General features: G+C 39.5%; 1 protein-coding gene across 7 annotated transcripts in view; it reads left to right on the top strand.

Moving 5' to 3' along the window:
* Positions 1-17,034, top strand: part of LOC123361996 (amyloid beta precursor protein) — a 322,259-nt gene that overhangs the window by 53,482 nt on the left and 251,743 nt on the right. The window lies entirely within an intron of this gene.

Raw genomic sequence — 17,034 nt, 5'->3', positions numbered from 1 at the left:
TCTCAGGGAGGCCAGAAGAAATGTTTCAAAGACTCCCTCAAGTTATCCTTGAGGCGTTTCAACATTGACACAGAGTTTTGGGAAGGTCTCACTCAGGATTGTTCTACCCGATGATGTCTCATTCTGAGAGCTACAGTCTATAAGCAGGGGAGAACTACTGAGGCAGAGCAGAAGTGCCATCAGTGTAAATCTCAGAACAGCAGCATGCCTGCTGCTAATCAAGTAACCCATAGATGCCTCTCTTGTTCAGTGTGCCACAGACTGTTCAAAGCTCAAATTGGCCTGATCAGCCATTTGCGTGTTCACAGAAACCAAACCAATCAGTGATATCATAATCCTCTTCCAACTTGAAGGCTGAACAACAACTGTAGATCCAATCCTGATAAGGATATAGGTGTGTATTTTTAAGGTAATCTGGGTCCTGATAAAAATTTTTTAAAGGAAACACTGTGTTAACCAGTGCTGACACATTTTGGTGTCCTGTGTTCTAGAGTGTATCTCTTATTAGGTTCTCAGCTCTCCTTTTTGTTTTCCCTGGAAGCTGAGTGCTGAGTGTCTGAATATCTAGCCACTTTTGGGGCCTTATTGGAAGCTGTGCTCTTCTGACAATGAGGTTCCAATTGCTGAGCACTTTGGAAAATGTGTCCCTAAACATTTTTTCACTGAGACTTGATATAAACTGAATTCATATCAGAGGACTTCAATAGATACCAGGTGGTATCTGTTAGACTATTTAGAGAATAGAGTGCCAGTCATGTTTTACACAGTTTTGCTCATATCTTTTTATCAGGAACCATATTACCTAAAATCGCACCCCTCTGCCTTTGTCTTGATTGGACCCAACATCTACAGTAATGATCTCAGTGGAAGCTGAGGGGCACTAAGCTCTTCTGAAAACCTGGCTTGAGTGTAAAAGAGACTATTGGGTAATCTTTACTTTTCATGTATGGGATATAGCGGCTGATTCTCATTGTATTAGAATAGTGCTAGGTGACAGTGTTGCTTTAGTGTGGCCAACTGATTTGATGGAAGTACTTTATGCCAGCATATGTTGTATACTGCATTCTGGCATATTTGAATGTGTTGTGGTGTCAAACTAGATGCAGTTCATTATCTGAGCTGTAGAAGGGGGGTATGTAGAGTGTGTGTATATATGTATATATAAGTGTGTATATATATATGTGTGTGTGTGTGTATATATGTATATATGTATATATATATATATATATGACATCATTTCAGTCATTTTTCGGATTAAGTTGGTAAATTACATTATATGACACACGCAACAAAGAAAATCTGCTTTTACATGAACACTTGAGGTTAATAAAATTGATTATTTTATGTTGGCTGTTGCCACTCTTGTTCTGTAAACAACCTTATAATAGACAAAATATCTCAAAGGAAAGTAGGAATTAAATTTAAAAGTAGAATTCCTAGTGTTTCATTGGTTTAGGTAATGTACTGTAAGTAAAATTTCAAACACTGAGTTCCTTAAGTATCCACGTTTGAATTTCCTCAGGCCCTGATGACTTTAATACATCTGACTTCTCTAAATATTCTTGTGACATTCTATACCTTGGGGGAGTGTCTTGTAACCCCCATATTCCTCATCTGGATATATAATTGTGATATTACATATAAAGCATGCCTTGTAAGGTATCAGGGGAAAGGTTATGATATGCTGAAAGTCATATTATCATTAATGCATATGAAGTTATGAGAATTGTGTTGTATGGTTGTCACTAAAACATCCTGTGAGTTGGGGAGTCAGCCAGATATTAGCTCCCCAGAGGCAACAGCAAGGAAAGTAACCAGCACCTGGGTGGGGTGTCAGCCCATCAACAGCCATTGTCCAGTAAGGGAGCTACAATTCAATGACTCACCTGCATGAGGCAACCTTGCCTGGGGACTCAGCAGTGCCCACCAGACATGCTTGGACTTGTGTTCCCCAAGCACCTGAGATTGAGGGTATAAAACAGAACACTGGGGCAACATGCGTGGCCTTTCTCCTGCCCCCACCTATGCTGCAAGCAACAAGGACATTGAGAAGACTTGAGACTCCAGCAGAGAAGACTGGCCCAGGTTTCAAGGATGAAATCTGTGTACTATGAACTGCAATAGGTGAGAGAAACTGCTTAATCTAGATCAGGGGTCTCAAACTTAGTTTACCTTAGGGCCAGTGTCAGTCCTCAAATCCTCCCAGCTGGCCAGGAATGTCACTGAAGATGGTGTTCAGAAAAGAAAACGTTTATATTGTATTTTTATTTAGAATTTCTTAGAAATAATAAAACTCATAAAACTTCACCTGCCAGAGAGTTCTTAGTGTTTGCCAGACACCTGGCAATGCTTCATTTCTGTCAGTTTGTTGATGTTTGGCCTCAGTGACTAAGCAGTTGAAACCTTCAGGCTTGCAGCAAGGTGTGCATCAGATAGTTGTGTCCGGTATTTTGACTTGTTTATATTTATTGTGGAAAAAAGTGGTGCTGCCTCCATGGCTGACTCTGCCCTGCGACTAGTGATGGTATCGCTGTCCCTCTTCCCCAGCCAATGAGAGCTGTGACGGGGGCGGTGCCTGCTGCAGACATTGCCGGCAGTGTGTCTGCTTGCGTTTCTCTTCTGCGGGCTGCAGTGGGGAGGTTCTTGGGCCACAGATGGCCCGCAGGCTGACTTTGAGACTCCGATATAGATGTTGCCCAGCCTAATAGGGTGAAAGTTTAGACTGCGTGCTTATATTTTCTTTTCTTTTGATAGGCAAAAAAGTCAGAATTAGTTATCACTTAGATTTTAAGTAACTATATCTTTTGTAGCCAATACACTTCTTTTGCTGTTTATCTTCACCAGTGAATTTGTATGAAGTGTGTGGCAAAACTGCTCAGGTTTGCAAAGGCTGGAGTATAGCCACTTTCCATTGATGAAGTGGTGAACTAATTAATAAATTTGCATTGCTCATCTTGAGCAGTGCACAATGATGTATTCCTGACGTGCGAGACTGGGAGCTGTGGGGATTTGGCTGGTGCCTTTCCCTGTGTGATTCATTAGTGGCTCTGGGAGCATTCATGCAATATAGCTGGGTGTGGGGCTCCACATGCCGTTGTGCTGAGTGATCACAGTGCCTGGAGGGGCTTGCTACTTGTCACTAGCAAAGCATTGTGAGAGACAGGCCAGGCTGGAGACTTAAGGGGGTACAGTGGTCCCACAGTCCCAGGCTGCACCCTGGGGAACCTGTCACAATTCTTTAGCCTGTTCTTTCCCTATTCTGGCTTGTTCCTTCACCTTTGTTAATATTAATTGTGTTAAGCACCTGGTCACAATTAACTGTTTTAGTGAACACTGAAGCAAAATGAGCATTAAACACCTCAGTTGTCTTGCTGTCCTCTATTATTAGCTCCCCTTTCCCTCTCAGTAGTGAACCTACGCTTTCCTCTGTCTTTCTCTTGTTCCTAATATATTTATAGAACCTGTTCTTATTGCCTTTTATGTTCCTTGCCTGGTGTAACTCATTTTGTGCCTTTGCTTTTCTAATTTTATTTCTACATCCTTGCATCTTTGGTACTCCTCCTTAGCAATTTGTCCATGTTTCCACTTTTTGTAGGATTCATTTTTTATTTTCAGGTCATGAAAGAGCTTCAGATGCTGCTGTGTTGGTCTTTTACTATTCTTCCTGCTTTTCCTTCATGTCAGGATAGTTTGCTATTGTGCCTTTAGTATTGTCTCTTTGGGAAACTGCCAGCTCTCCTGAACTCCTTTTCCTCTTGGATTTTCTTCTGCTATTTTTTTGTTTGTTAAAGTCTGCTTTTTTGAAATCCACTGTTCTTATTATGTTCCTCTGACTCCTTCCTTTCCATAGAATCATGAAGTCATTTCACAATCACTTTCACCCAAATTGCCTTCCATCTTCAGATTTGCAGTCATTTTGCCCCTGCTAGTCAAATTCGAGTGTAAAATGTTCGTCTCCCTTGTTATGTCCTTCATCTTCTGAAACAAGAAGTTGGTCCCAATACATTCCAAGAACTTGACGTTTTGGAATAAGTCAGTCTGGAGGTGACCAGTGTATGGCTCGCTGAGGCCAGAATTTCATCCGGGGGGAAGGGGCAAAGTTTCCTAACAGGTAGTGTGGTCTTGACTTTTGCTGTGTTCTTTATGAACATAGTGAGAGAGAACCGTGTAGAGTGTATTGCATGTGTACAGATTAAACAAATTATAACTAGATCAATTCAAAGTCTGTTTTCTCTGGAATGCTTGTCAGTGAAGGCTGTTTGACTGCAAAATTTCAGCTTTCTCCTCAGTCAGTTCGGAGTGAGCTGTTCAGAGAGAAACTATGCTTTTTTTGTAGTGGGTTTCTCTCCCTCTCTTTTTATAGTCCAAAATGGCTGTTTTGCATACACTTGCCCAGAACTGTTCACTTTCAGAGACTACAGTTGTAAAATTTCAGCCCAAATGGTGACAAGTTTTATATATTGCTGATAACGATGCTTAATTGTAGCCATCACTGCTGCTCCTGCACTAACAATAACAAGAAGATATTGGAGCCTGATTCCAAATTATTCATGTTCAGTTTAACAAACTTTTACTCTCATACAACTTATTAAATCTCTCATCTGTCCCTGGAAACAGTCTCCTGATTTTTGGCAGGCAGCCAGCCTTGTAATTTGTAAAAGAAGACCTATAAAAACAGTAATTCAATATTCCCTATCTATTCCATTTTACTGCTGTAATTTACAAGACGACTCTTTTCTCCATTACTTGTCTGTATATTGAGGGGGAGAGGTGGGGAGTTGAAATTGCATCCCTTGATTTTTTTTTCCACAATCATTCCTTTTTATGCTTTAAAACATTGTTTTGCATAACCAGAGTCAGCCAGATTCTTATAGTCAAAATTTGACTTGATTTAAAATAAAGTCTGGAAGGGAGCACCAATTTCTAAATTTATTTGCTCAATGTGTAGCTGGTGACCATGATGTATGTGATTATGTATGTGGCCACTTATTAGAGTGGCACTTGATTGGATTGAACCATGAACCCCCTCTATCTTAAAGATGGTCTTTGTTTATGTGCCAGAGATTATATATTGTGCGGACTATCGAGTGTTTAACACTGCTCATTTCAGAAAGAATATGACCACTTGGCCTCTATTGGTGGGCCATTGTGGAAAATCAAAGTCTTAAATCTTTTAATGGTTACCATTTTTTTGGGTAATCTTTATCTCCTTCAGTTTCTAAATCTAAGTATTAAAAAAACCCAAAACAATACAAAAATCTACCCTGAGCAATCACATCTGGGAAGATATGGTTTCCATAGTTTTAAAATGAAGCAAGCTGCATCAAATCTGTAATTTGTTTTAATAGGCAGAAAACTCTCAAACTAAAGTCTGAAGACAGTCTGTGTGCATAATATTGGAAGGATGATATAACACCGTAGGAATGGAAACTTATCCTCGTAATATTCAGTCCTCTCCAGACCTGTAATTTCAGGAAAGGGTTTAAGAACTTGCACTGAATACTGTGTAGTGGGTAAAAAGGTGCAGTGGCACAGCTGAACCGGTGCTGCTATAGCGCTTCAGTGAAGATGCTACTATGCCGACGGGAGAGCTTCTCCCACCGGCGTAGTTAATCCACCTATACCGGAAGTGGTAGCTGTGTTGATGGGAGAAGCTCTCTCATCGACACAGCTCTGTCAACAGCAGGGGTTAGGTTGGTATATCTGCATCTCTCAGGAGTGTGGTTTTTTCCCACCCCTGAGCAACGTAGTTATAATGATGTAAGGCTGTAGTGTAGACCTGGTCTTAGCAATGAGAGAGGCTGAGAGAACTTTCATCAAGTATTGTTATTCACATCAAAATGAATACATTACTCTTGTATCAAATGTAAACATTGAGCTGAACGCTGAATGTACTCTCCTTGCAGATAGCAGCGAATTAGAAACTGTGATATGAAAAGATCTGGTTTGCAGCTTATTGCAGTTTGAGACTAGCTTTTGCACAATAGAGGCAACCCTTTGAAAGATGTAGTGTTTATAGGAACTGTTTTTGGAGTGGCAACATTTGAGACAGCATTTGCAAAGTCTGCTAAAATTTACTTTCACCTGCTGTGGTAGCCCTTTGTAGTTATGTTGATAGTCAGGGCTATCTGGTGCTAAATTATATAGCTTTGATATCTCAGTGAAAACTTCTTGAGATAGATACCTTCAATTACATAGGCTTTTTTTAATTCAGTTAAAGTAATGGCAAATTTACTGGATATAGGAGTGGGGAATCAAACTCTTGTTATACTTACTGGTCATGCTAGAGCTGAGCAAATAGCTGGTTTTTGTGTGTGTTTGTGTTTTGTTTTTGGTGGCTGAACTGAAAAAACCTGAAGAAAAATATTCAGTTTGTTTTGAATTGAAACTAATTTTTTAAAATAGTTTTTTGTTTTTTTTTCCTTTCAGTGAGAAACATGTTTTGGGTTGAACAAAATGTTTTGAATGTTGATTGAAATGACATTTGAAAACAAAGTGTGGATTGAAAATAGACACTTCTGAAATTTTTTTTTTCATTTTTTGCTAAGATTATTTGCCAAATTTGACCCAAATTTGTGAATAGTTTTGGTGTCCTCCAAAATGCTTTTTGACTAATTTACTATTTGCAGAAAAAAATTTCACCCAGCTCTAGCTCTCACAAGGTATCCTTAATCCACTTACTTAGTGTGTTCCTGATACAGCTATGCCCTCTGACTAAAATATATGGCAGTAGTTGACCAACACGGCTGCAACAACAGTGCATAGGGAATCTACTGTAAGGTGAAATAGTAATGAGAGCTAAGAGAATTCAAGCACTTCTGGCTGTGCTAAGGTAGAGTGGATTTTCTTGGCTTTCGGGAGTAGTTAAACCAGTGATTGTCAAACTTTTGTACTGGTGACTCCTTTCACACAGCAAGCCTCTGAGTGCGACCCTTCTCCCCCTTATAAATTAAAATTTTTTAAATATATTTAACACCATTATAAATGCTGGAGGAAAAGCAGAGTTTGGGGTGGAGCCTGACAGCTTGTGACCCCCCCCCCATGTAATAACCTCACCGACCCCCTGAGGGGTTCCAACCCCCAGTTTCAGAACCCCTGAGTTAAACTTTTATCAGCACTTTGCACTGATACAAATGATCAATCTCACAAGTTATATAAATGGTTTATATTTTGTAGAAACTGGCATTTCCTAGCATTTTGAAGAAAATTGTTTGCATCAATCCTTTCTATATCTCTTATATACCTTAGCTGGGGGAGGGGAAAAGCTATACTTCTGCTTTCACCCTCCTCCCCCTTGACCTTGGGGTCAAGTGCCTTATTAAATAGTTAAACAAGCTCTAAGCACCAAAAAGCTCTATACAGATATTTCTTATAAAACCAAGCATTCATTATTTTGGTATGACTTACATTTAGGGTAGTTTGCATTCTCAAATTTTAACTTTTGAATTTGTCATGGAGGAAAGTTAGAAGAGCCTATCTTGATAAAAATGATAATGGCCAAGATAATAAAATAAAATAAAAAAAGGCAGGGAGTACACTAAAGCTAGGTTCCTAAGTTTCTATTTTATTTTAGGCAACCATTTTTTTAAAAATTGTGGTCTATATACTAGACAGCGATGATTAGTCACTAGTGGATTTTTATAGTAGTACAACGAAGACTAATATAGCTATTATTATAGTGTGAATCCCCCCAACCTAATTTGAGTAATTGTTGCATAAAGGTGTGCCAGAAGTCGGGCAAATAAAGTGCCTAACATCCCTTCTGGATTCTATTTAAAGTGAGTAGAATAATGTATGATTACTATTTAATGAATATGTTTGGCGGTATTAGTATTTCTATAAGAGTAATAAACTAAATTGCTGCTGTTAAAATGGTAATTGGTATTGTATGAGTTCGTCTTTGGGAAACTAATCTGTCTGAAAGTCTTTATTATGATCAGTAGAGGGGAGGTTAACACCACAGGCAAGTTTTTAGGAACCAACACTGTAGCTTTATTTTAAGGTGCTCAACGTTACCATTTAGAAACTGCATCTCTGTACTTTAGAGTTGATTATGTAATTACATTTCAGTACACAAAAGGCTTCTTGGCAGGATACAAGCTTCTCATTAATGTGAATGAAACCAATAAATCATTGGATACAATGATAATTAGCATACATAAAATTTTTCTTACAAATGTGCTTATTTTAACTTGACGTTTATTTCAAGGATCAATGCCTAATGGAATGCTTGAGGTAGATAATTATTATTGATTACTTGTTTGTATTAGAGTAGCACCTAGAGAGCCCAATCAGAATCAGGACCTGATTGTGCTAGATGCTATATAAACACATATATTTTATGACTTAAAATATTAGCACTCAGCTTCCTAGTTCTCTGCTGTAGTGCATGCAGTGTTTAGAAATGTATGGTAAGGAAGATGTCTTTAACTGTAAAAATAGGTTCTTGTGAATTTTTTTTAACTTTGCTAATAATGACAAAACGAATATGTGAACTTCCCATGCAGGTATTAACAAAACTTATTTGTAAGTTGTATTTGTTACCGTTTGAAAAGACCCACTTGTGTTTGGTTAACCTCTTATTATTATCTCCATATTTTTTTTTCAAACCCCCAAAATGGTAACCATACATTATAAAATCGACTTGATCCTGGTATAAGACTGTTATTTTTCCAGTTGAAAGGATTTCCCATAGTTTATTTCTCCATGACACGGATGTTGGGGGAGCTGTCCTTTTATTTACTGGAGTCACCATGGTATTATAGTGATAGTAATCTTAATAATAATATTTCAGTAAATTTGTTGCTGCCAATCCCACTTTCAGAGTGGGTCTTGTAGAATTTTCTTATATAAGTTGTGGGACCTTTTTGCCCCATACAAATGTAATAAAATTCTTGCCTGAATTTCTTCTAGAGTTCTTCTTAGTATCTATACTGTTACAGCCTGAAATAGAAAGTTAATTTTTGCCAACCATAAGCTAATTGATTGTTATGACTGCAATATGGCCTTGCCAAGGCCACTGTAGTTGTTTCCAATCCAACAAATTAATTTTTAATTTTGAAATATTGGAAGGAAACTTAATTTCATATAGCTATTTGAGGTTATAAGAAATATTACTCCTATGTGGGTTTTTTTTGTTTAGACTGCACAAACTCAAATGTAACTTGCAGCTGTTTAATCATCGATTCCTCCAGCCCTATATTTAGTATTTCAGATGTAGAATAACTTATAACCTGATATCACCAAATTCATTAATTTCATTCAGTATGTAAGTCATAGATTGTACTGGATCGGCAACCATTAGTATCGCAACATCAACATACAGTACAGTTTTATTTTCCATTTTATTTATTTTAACCCATTATGCTATTATTCTGGGGTAATTTTATGTGCCACAAGTTTAATAAAGAAGGCAAACATCTAGGGGGATAGAGGTCAACCATGTCTGTTTCCTCTTCGTAGTTGAAATTTTTTGTCATGTGGCCCCATTAACTTTTATCCTTTTTCTTATGTTACCCAAGTCTTCATATTGCCTTCCAACGCCATCTCCAATAGCAGTGTTTTTAGGAAAGGTCCTCTGCTTTTTCAAAGACCTTTTTGACATCTAAGATCTAAGTATTAGGTCTTTTTTATTCTCTGGCTTATGAATTACTCCTGTGAGCCATCGAATGTGATCACTAAGTTATCTATCACGTATGAAAACTGTTTGATCAGTGTGTATAAATCAGAGGTAGGCAACCTATGGCACGCATGCCAAAGGCGGCACACGAGCTGATTTTCACTGGCACTCACACTGCCCGAATCCTGGCCACTGGTCCAGGGGCTCTGCATTTTAATTTAATTTTAAATGAAGCTTCTTAAACATTTTAAAAACCTTATTTACTTTACATACAACAATAGTTTAGTTATATATTATAGACTTACAGAAAGAGACTTTCTAAAAACATTAAAACATATTACTGGCACGCAAAACCTTAAATTAGAGTGAATAAATGAAGACTCAGCACACCACTTCTGAAAGGTTGCCGACCCCTGGTATAAACGGAGGAAGGACTGTTGCTATTTTTCTGGCAAGAGTCTTTGAACATATGTTTGTCTACTTTAAGAAGCAAGATTGGCTTGTATGAGACCAGTTTTTTATTTTTTTTAATTTCTTTTTAAATATGAGAAGTAGAGGAATGGTAATATTTAAATTTTAATGACAAAACTCACTAAATGTGACTAGGGCAATCAGTATTTTGAAAAAGACAATGTACTTAGCCAGCCTAACTAGAATTGAAGTTCTTAACCACTGGGATTCCTAATAGAGACACAATAGAAGGATGCACAAGTAAATTTTTAGCAGAATAAAATGAACTTACAAATTACTTCCATTGAATAGTTGACTTATACAAGTGCTGTTCACTTAGGAAAACTTGTTGATAACAGTGGGTTCAATTTTATTGAGAAAACCTCAATTAAATAAATAACTCTGTTTACTACCAGTAGATAAATCAACACAATACACAAAGGGCTAAAACTTCATCTGATCTGGAGAACAGGCTTGCAGCTTACATTTGTACACCGTTCCAAAATCATGAGCTAAATTTTGCCCATATTTATATTTCACTTGGTTTAGAACTGGTAGAATAGTTCACAGATTTCATTGTATTACCACAAACCTTTTGTCCCTTTTCTTATATAGTTTTCTACATATTTTAAAGAGCACACAGACATCTGTACACTTCCTTGCACTGACCAATGCTCCTCAACCTTATTCAGGAGCTACCATCAATAGGGCTGAGAGAGGAAATGCGTCCCATTTAATCTTTCTACATGATTGAGATTGTGAGAGTCAAATGGAGGCTTTCATGAGGTAGCCTTTCTGACTCCATAGATATTTGAGTCTTTTCTGACCATCTCTCAGATGCTAACTATATTTGGTCACTATCAGCATGGGTACAGGTTAAGTAAAGACCTAGATCACAGAAAACTCACTTGCTAGCCACCAAGTCACCAATATTAAGATTTATATTGCTTTGTAGGTTTAATGGGATTTTTTTTATTGTTCCAAAATAAAAATGAAATGTGATCTTTAAAAAAAAACCCACCTGTCCAATAAACATTAATGCTCTGTAGAAGATTTGCCTATAGTATACACCCTTCGCTGTAGATTTTTGTGAGCTATTTTAACCCACAGGCAGTTTGTAGAGTAAAAATACAGCCACAGTTCAGATCTTTTAGAGCTGTGGTTTTGAGCAGAACTCACATTGTAAATCTGCTAAAATAAATTTGGCAGAAGGAGGAAAACTATGAATTGTCTCCCAGAGCACATGTCGTTTAGATGATTTTATGTATCGATGTGCTTTTTTTAGACTAACAAATTAAATAGCCTGCCTGTTGTGGTCTTCAGGACACATTACTAAATTTAATGGAATTTAGTACATTGCTTTTTGCAGGTAACTGCTTTAATTCTAAATGTTTTTCAGTGGGGATTTATACAGGCCAGAAAAAAAAATAACAAAAGTGTAATTCTTTGTTACTTAATCTTTTATTCCTTTTTATTATGTTCCCTCTAAATTCTGATGGTGGAAGAAGGATGCATATGAATTTGAAAGAGCACAGTATGGTGCCACAGAAAATCCTTTTTTTTACTTGACAGAAAAGAGAAAATGAAATCCCTTCTGCTTTTATAAAAGGTTAAAGAAAATGACAGTTGGAAAGAATTGTGTTGGTTTGTAAAATAGGGAAATGAACAGAGTCCTATTTGAATACTTTTAGAGATCATGATCTCAGTAAGAGTTCAGACACTAGTGTGGACCAATTTTATTTACAAATCCAAATTTTTGTTTAACCTTCAGCTAATTATTTGACACTTCATCTACATTGTGAAGCTGTAGGAGAGGCCTCGTATTTAATACTGTAACAGGTTCCTGTAGGAGCCCAATCTTAATCCTGCCTCTAAACATCATAATGTTTCATGATAGGTAAGCTCTAGAGCCAAGGTAGAAATTCTCTACCAATTTTGAAATGAATTGGACATGAATTGGTTCGTGAATTATGACACCCTAAAAAAGTGTGTTTTCATTAGCATTCAGAAAAATATACTTGTAGCAGAAATCGGGGAAGAAGAAGAGGAAAGAGGTGGTGGTGGGAGGGTGAGAGAGAATCTAATTTACTGGATTCCCTAGCTATGATCTATTCAACGGGACCAAAGCTGAGTTGAGTTAGTCAAATTTCAAAAATGAATACAAATCGAATTAGTAATGTTACAATGGCATGCTGACTGGTAGCTATCTTTAGCTTGCCTAGAACTCACCAGTGCAAGTCAGGGAGCAGCAGGAGTTAGCTGAGGAAGTTCTTCACTCCCCAGAAAAGCAGAATGGGGGGAATGCCCCTTGAGTATCCTACCTGTGTGTCCCCTGCTCTCATTCAGTCAGTCCTCTCCCCTAGTGGGCCCGCTGAGGTTTGTAGCTAGAAAGCCTTATCCTGCAGGCCTCTAGGAGATCTGTGAGGCATCTGAAGAGAGCCTGGGGTTGGGGGGAGGAGATGGAGGGAATGCCTCCTGTGAAATTTCTGAAGCCCATGGAAAGCGAGAACCCTGAGTGAGCCTCCCACATTGGCAGTGGCGGCTCCAGCCACCAGCGCAGCAAGCGCGTGCCTGGGGTGGCAAGGCTGGGGGAGGGTGGGGCATGCCAGTTTTCGTGTGGGCGGCGTATCTGCAGCAATTTGGCGACGGGCACGCCGAAGGCGCGGAACCGGCAGATCGCCCGCAGAACTGCCGTCGAATCTGCGTGACCGGTGGACCTCCTGCAGAAACACCGCCGAAGGCTCCCTGACTGCCCTGCTTGGGGCGGCCAAAATCATAGAGCCGCCCCTGCACATTGGGCCCTCTGCCTCACAAGCCTAAGGCTCATTTGTTTTCCCTGCCCCGCCCATACGTCATCACTGTGCTCTCCTGACAAGACTTGTTAGAATCTAAAGACCCTAATTTGTGTTGTATTTTGACTCAGCAGAGTAGGGGCTAGGAGGACTGAGTCTTGCTGGTAGGTGGGTGGCCATCTCAGGCCTGTTGCAAAGGTCCCTCAGCTTCCTTTGCATTGTAGACAAGGCTACTGCTGCCAGCACTTCTGTTATTGTTGTCTAACCTTGCTCAGAGTGGGTCTGAGTGATCTTGTGGTAAAAATGCTGGCAGCTTCTGACACTGTCTGCGCTAGTACTCTGACTACTGCCACGACTGCTGGAGCTGAACTGGTGATAGAAGAACAGGCCTTTTCTTTTTTCCAAAATAGCCTAGTGTAAAATACATGTGGCTTTTTTGTGGCAAACGCAGCCTTCATTCCAAATTTCTGATGCTTCTAAGTCCCTCCTGGAGAGGCGATGTTCATTTCAGTCAATGGGTTTCCCACACGTTGGGAAACATTGGGAAATTTTCATATATGGCACTCAGTGCTCTTGGACAGTGAAATAGCTGACAGTGTTGACATTTAAAATAACATTGTCATCTGAGTTAGCATCCATTGAAATCAGTGGAGCAGTTGATACCTCAAAGCCATTGGTTCAGGCTTTTTGCAATTTCAGGCAGACGTTGCTTCATGTTTTGAAGACTAATTTTTTACAAGTTTATATCATTGAAATTTTATGACAGAATGTGGAAACTAAATGATATTCCATTTCTTATATCTATTATAAAATAATAAACAACTGTAATGCCATAGACTGGATATGCATACATGCCAAACAGAAATAGAAAGCTTTCTCTGTGTGTGTGGAATATATGGAGATATACCTATCTCCTAGAACTAGAAGGGACCTTGAAAGGTCATCAAGTCCAGCCCCCTGCCTTCACTAGCAGGACCAAGTACTGATTTTTGCCACAGATCCCTAAGTGGCCCCCTCAAGGATTGAACTCACAACTCTGGGTTTAGCAGGCCAATGCTCAAACCACTGAGCTATCCCTCCCCCCACTCCTCAGTTGTGCTATGGAAGTAGTCAGACTTATGGAATCCGGCAGTAAGTCCATTTCCCTTTTTAAAGATGAATATGCAGTGAGTAATTGGAGGATTTTGTAATAATGTGGGTTACATGTTACCCAGTCGGACTTGATTAGTAAAACTGTACCCCTGATCATGAATTCTGATGTTTCAAGGATCACAGATTAGTAGGACCCTACCAAATTCACGATCCATTTTGGTCAGTTTCATGGCCGTAGGATTTAAAAAATTTTAAATTTCATGATTTCTGTTATTTAAATCTGAAATTTCACAGTGTTGTAGTTGTAGTTGTAGAAATCCTGACCCAAAGAGGAGTTGCAGAGGGTCACAAGGTTATTGTGTGTGGGTGTGTAGGGGGGTGGGGGTTGCGGTACTGTTACCCTTACTTCTGTGCTGCTGCTGCTGGTGGTGGCACTGCTTTTAGAGCTGGGCAGCTGTAAAGTGGTGGCTGCTGGCCAGGAGCTCAGCTTTGAAAGCAGAGCTCCTGCCAGCAGCAGCGCAGAAGTAAGGTTGGTATGGCATTGTATGATATTGCCACCCTTACTTCTGCACTGCTGCCTGCAGAACTGGGCCATCAGTCAGCGGCTGCCATTCTCCAGCTGCCCAGCTCTGAAGGCAGCAGCACAGAAGTAAGGGTGGTATGATATGGTATTGCCATCCTTACCTCTGTGCTGCTGGCGGGGCATTGCCTTCAGAGCTGGGCACTTGGCTAACAGCTGCAGCTCTCCGGCTGACCAGCTCTGAAGGCAACACAGAAGTAAGGGTGGCAATATCATGACCCCGCTGTAACTCCCTTTTGGGTCATGACCTCCAATTTGAGAAACACTGGTCTCCCCCATGAAATCTGCATAGTATAGGGTAAAAGCACACAAAAGACCCGATTTCATGGGAGAAAACCAGATTTCATAGTCCGTGACACGTTTTTCATGGCCGTGAATTTGATAGGGCCCTACAGAAGATTATATCAAATGTGGCATATTTCTAACCTAAATACTGAGGCAACTATTTGTAGTTCTTCTGTGAAGAAGCCTGTGTAAAATAATCCTCCAGGTTATCAAAGAAAAATATGTTTTAGTATTTTCTTCCTAGCGATTTGATACCATTTCCTTTAATCACTGATTTTTAGTAGAGAGAAATGGAAATCGTTCCATGGTTGACATGATATATGAACTTTAATAATTTACAGAGTATCCCAGTCTTCCCAATCAGCTCTTCTCGACAGGTTTCTTTTTTGTTGAAATTACTCAGTCTCTTAAATGTGCATTAAGGAAGTTCATGTTTGTTTTCGTGCCCTTATGAAGCATCATGCTTTTTTCATTTTTCTGACAAAACTAGAAATTTAATATGCAGGCACATCTTTCACCTTGTCTTTGGCTTGTGGTGGGTACAATTATTTTTACTGTAGTTCACTATTTTTCTGATTTAACCAGTGTAAAAATTGAAGTTGGTGCCCAAGTATACAATTAACAATTCTCTTTGAAACAGAAGTATGGTTTCTCCCTGGCTAATCAAATTACTAAAACAAGTCATGAACACATTTTGTTTTCCATATTTTGAAATGGCATGGCTATACTAATTAACTCTTGACTACAATACGTATGCAGTTAACACAGACATTATCAGTGTTGCTGAACTGTCTAGATCATAATCATGAATATTTCAGATGTATAATTTTCAAAGTTAAACTGCTTTAACCTTAAGGAAGGGATGGATTTGTTTTGTTTAGAACTATCTGTGCTGATAATACAATGGTGGTAACTTCTTGAAATGCAAGAAGCCGCTGGCTTTTACAGTGTTGTATACTGAAGGCTGGTCTTCACTACAGGGAGATTGACACTGCTGCAATCGATGCAGCAGGGATCAATTTAGGGGGTCTAGTGAAGACACACTAACTTGAAGTCAACCGGAGAGTGCCTCCTGTTTACATAGCACAGTGAAGACATCAGGGTAAGTTGACCTAAGTTACGTCAATTCCAGCCATGTTATTCATGTAGCTGGAGTAGCATAACTTAGGTCAACTTACCCCCGTAGTGAAGACAAGCCCTGAGATGATAATTAAGAAGACTTTGCAATAATATCCAAAGAGTGTGAGTGTGTTGGGGTGGAAGGAGGAAGTGTGTGATGTCTGTGGTTGGCTTTACTAGTGTTAAGGGGATGTCTGCTGACTCTTGCTGACTTTTGAACAGAGTCAATGATTGATGAAATTATCAAATTCTGTTTTTCTTAAAAGTTAAATTCTAGGATTGTACCCTTCTGAAGTATTCTCCTTCATCCCAGCCCCAAACGGAGCATGTCATCTTTTAGGTTTTACAACTGTCTCTCCCCCCCCCCCTTCGCTGAGAACTTTGGAGTGAAAATACATGTTAGTATGTAGTCATGATTCATATTTTTAGATTCCAAGGCCAGAGGGACTATTATGATCATCTAGTGCAGTGGTTCTTAATTTTTTTTTGTTTGCGGACCACTTGAAAATTGCTGAGGCTCTCAGTGCACTACTTAATGATCTTTCCAAATGTTGTGTGTACTGTTAGCTAACTATTGTAACGTGCTTTGGATAAAAGCACTATATAAAAAAACCATAATAATAAAACTTTTTGTTCTATAAATAAAAGCACACAACTCACATTTTAATATCAGTAGTCATACCTTTCTAATGTGATGGATGTGCCCTCTCTCCCACGCTGCAGCAGCCCCCGAGCTGGGGCTGGGAAGGAAGGAGGGGTCTCTTCCCCGCCAAAGCAGCCATAGAGCTGAGGCTGGGAAGGAGGGCCGTCTCTCCCCAGCAGCCACAACTCTGGAGCTGGGGAAAGTTGTTTTTTTTTATCTGCATGTCCCAAATTCCCCCCTCTTCTTACCCCATTGTCCCCCTTCCCCTCAACCCCCTATTCCCTGCAAGGCAACTACTTCATCTTACATGTGCGTCTTCTCCAGGGTCCAGGCACCTAATTAGTGGAGCCATGCCTGCATGGCTCCACTAATTAGGTGGGTGGCCCTTCATTCTCTTGTGTGTGGCTGCCCAGGTGCGCACCTTAGAGGAACTATCCGTGGACCACCTGAATGG

This window comes from Mauremys mutica, chromosome 1, assembly GCF_020497125.1.
Source record: "Mauremys mutica isolate MM-2020 ecotype Southern chromosome 1, ASM2049712v1, whole genome shotgun sequence".
NCBI lineage: Eukaryota > Metazoa > Chordata > Testudines > Geoemydidae > Mauremys > Mauremys mutica.
This window is presented reverse-complemented; position numbering and strand designations above follow the sequence as displayed.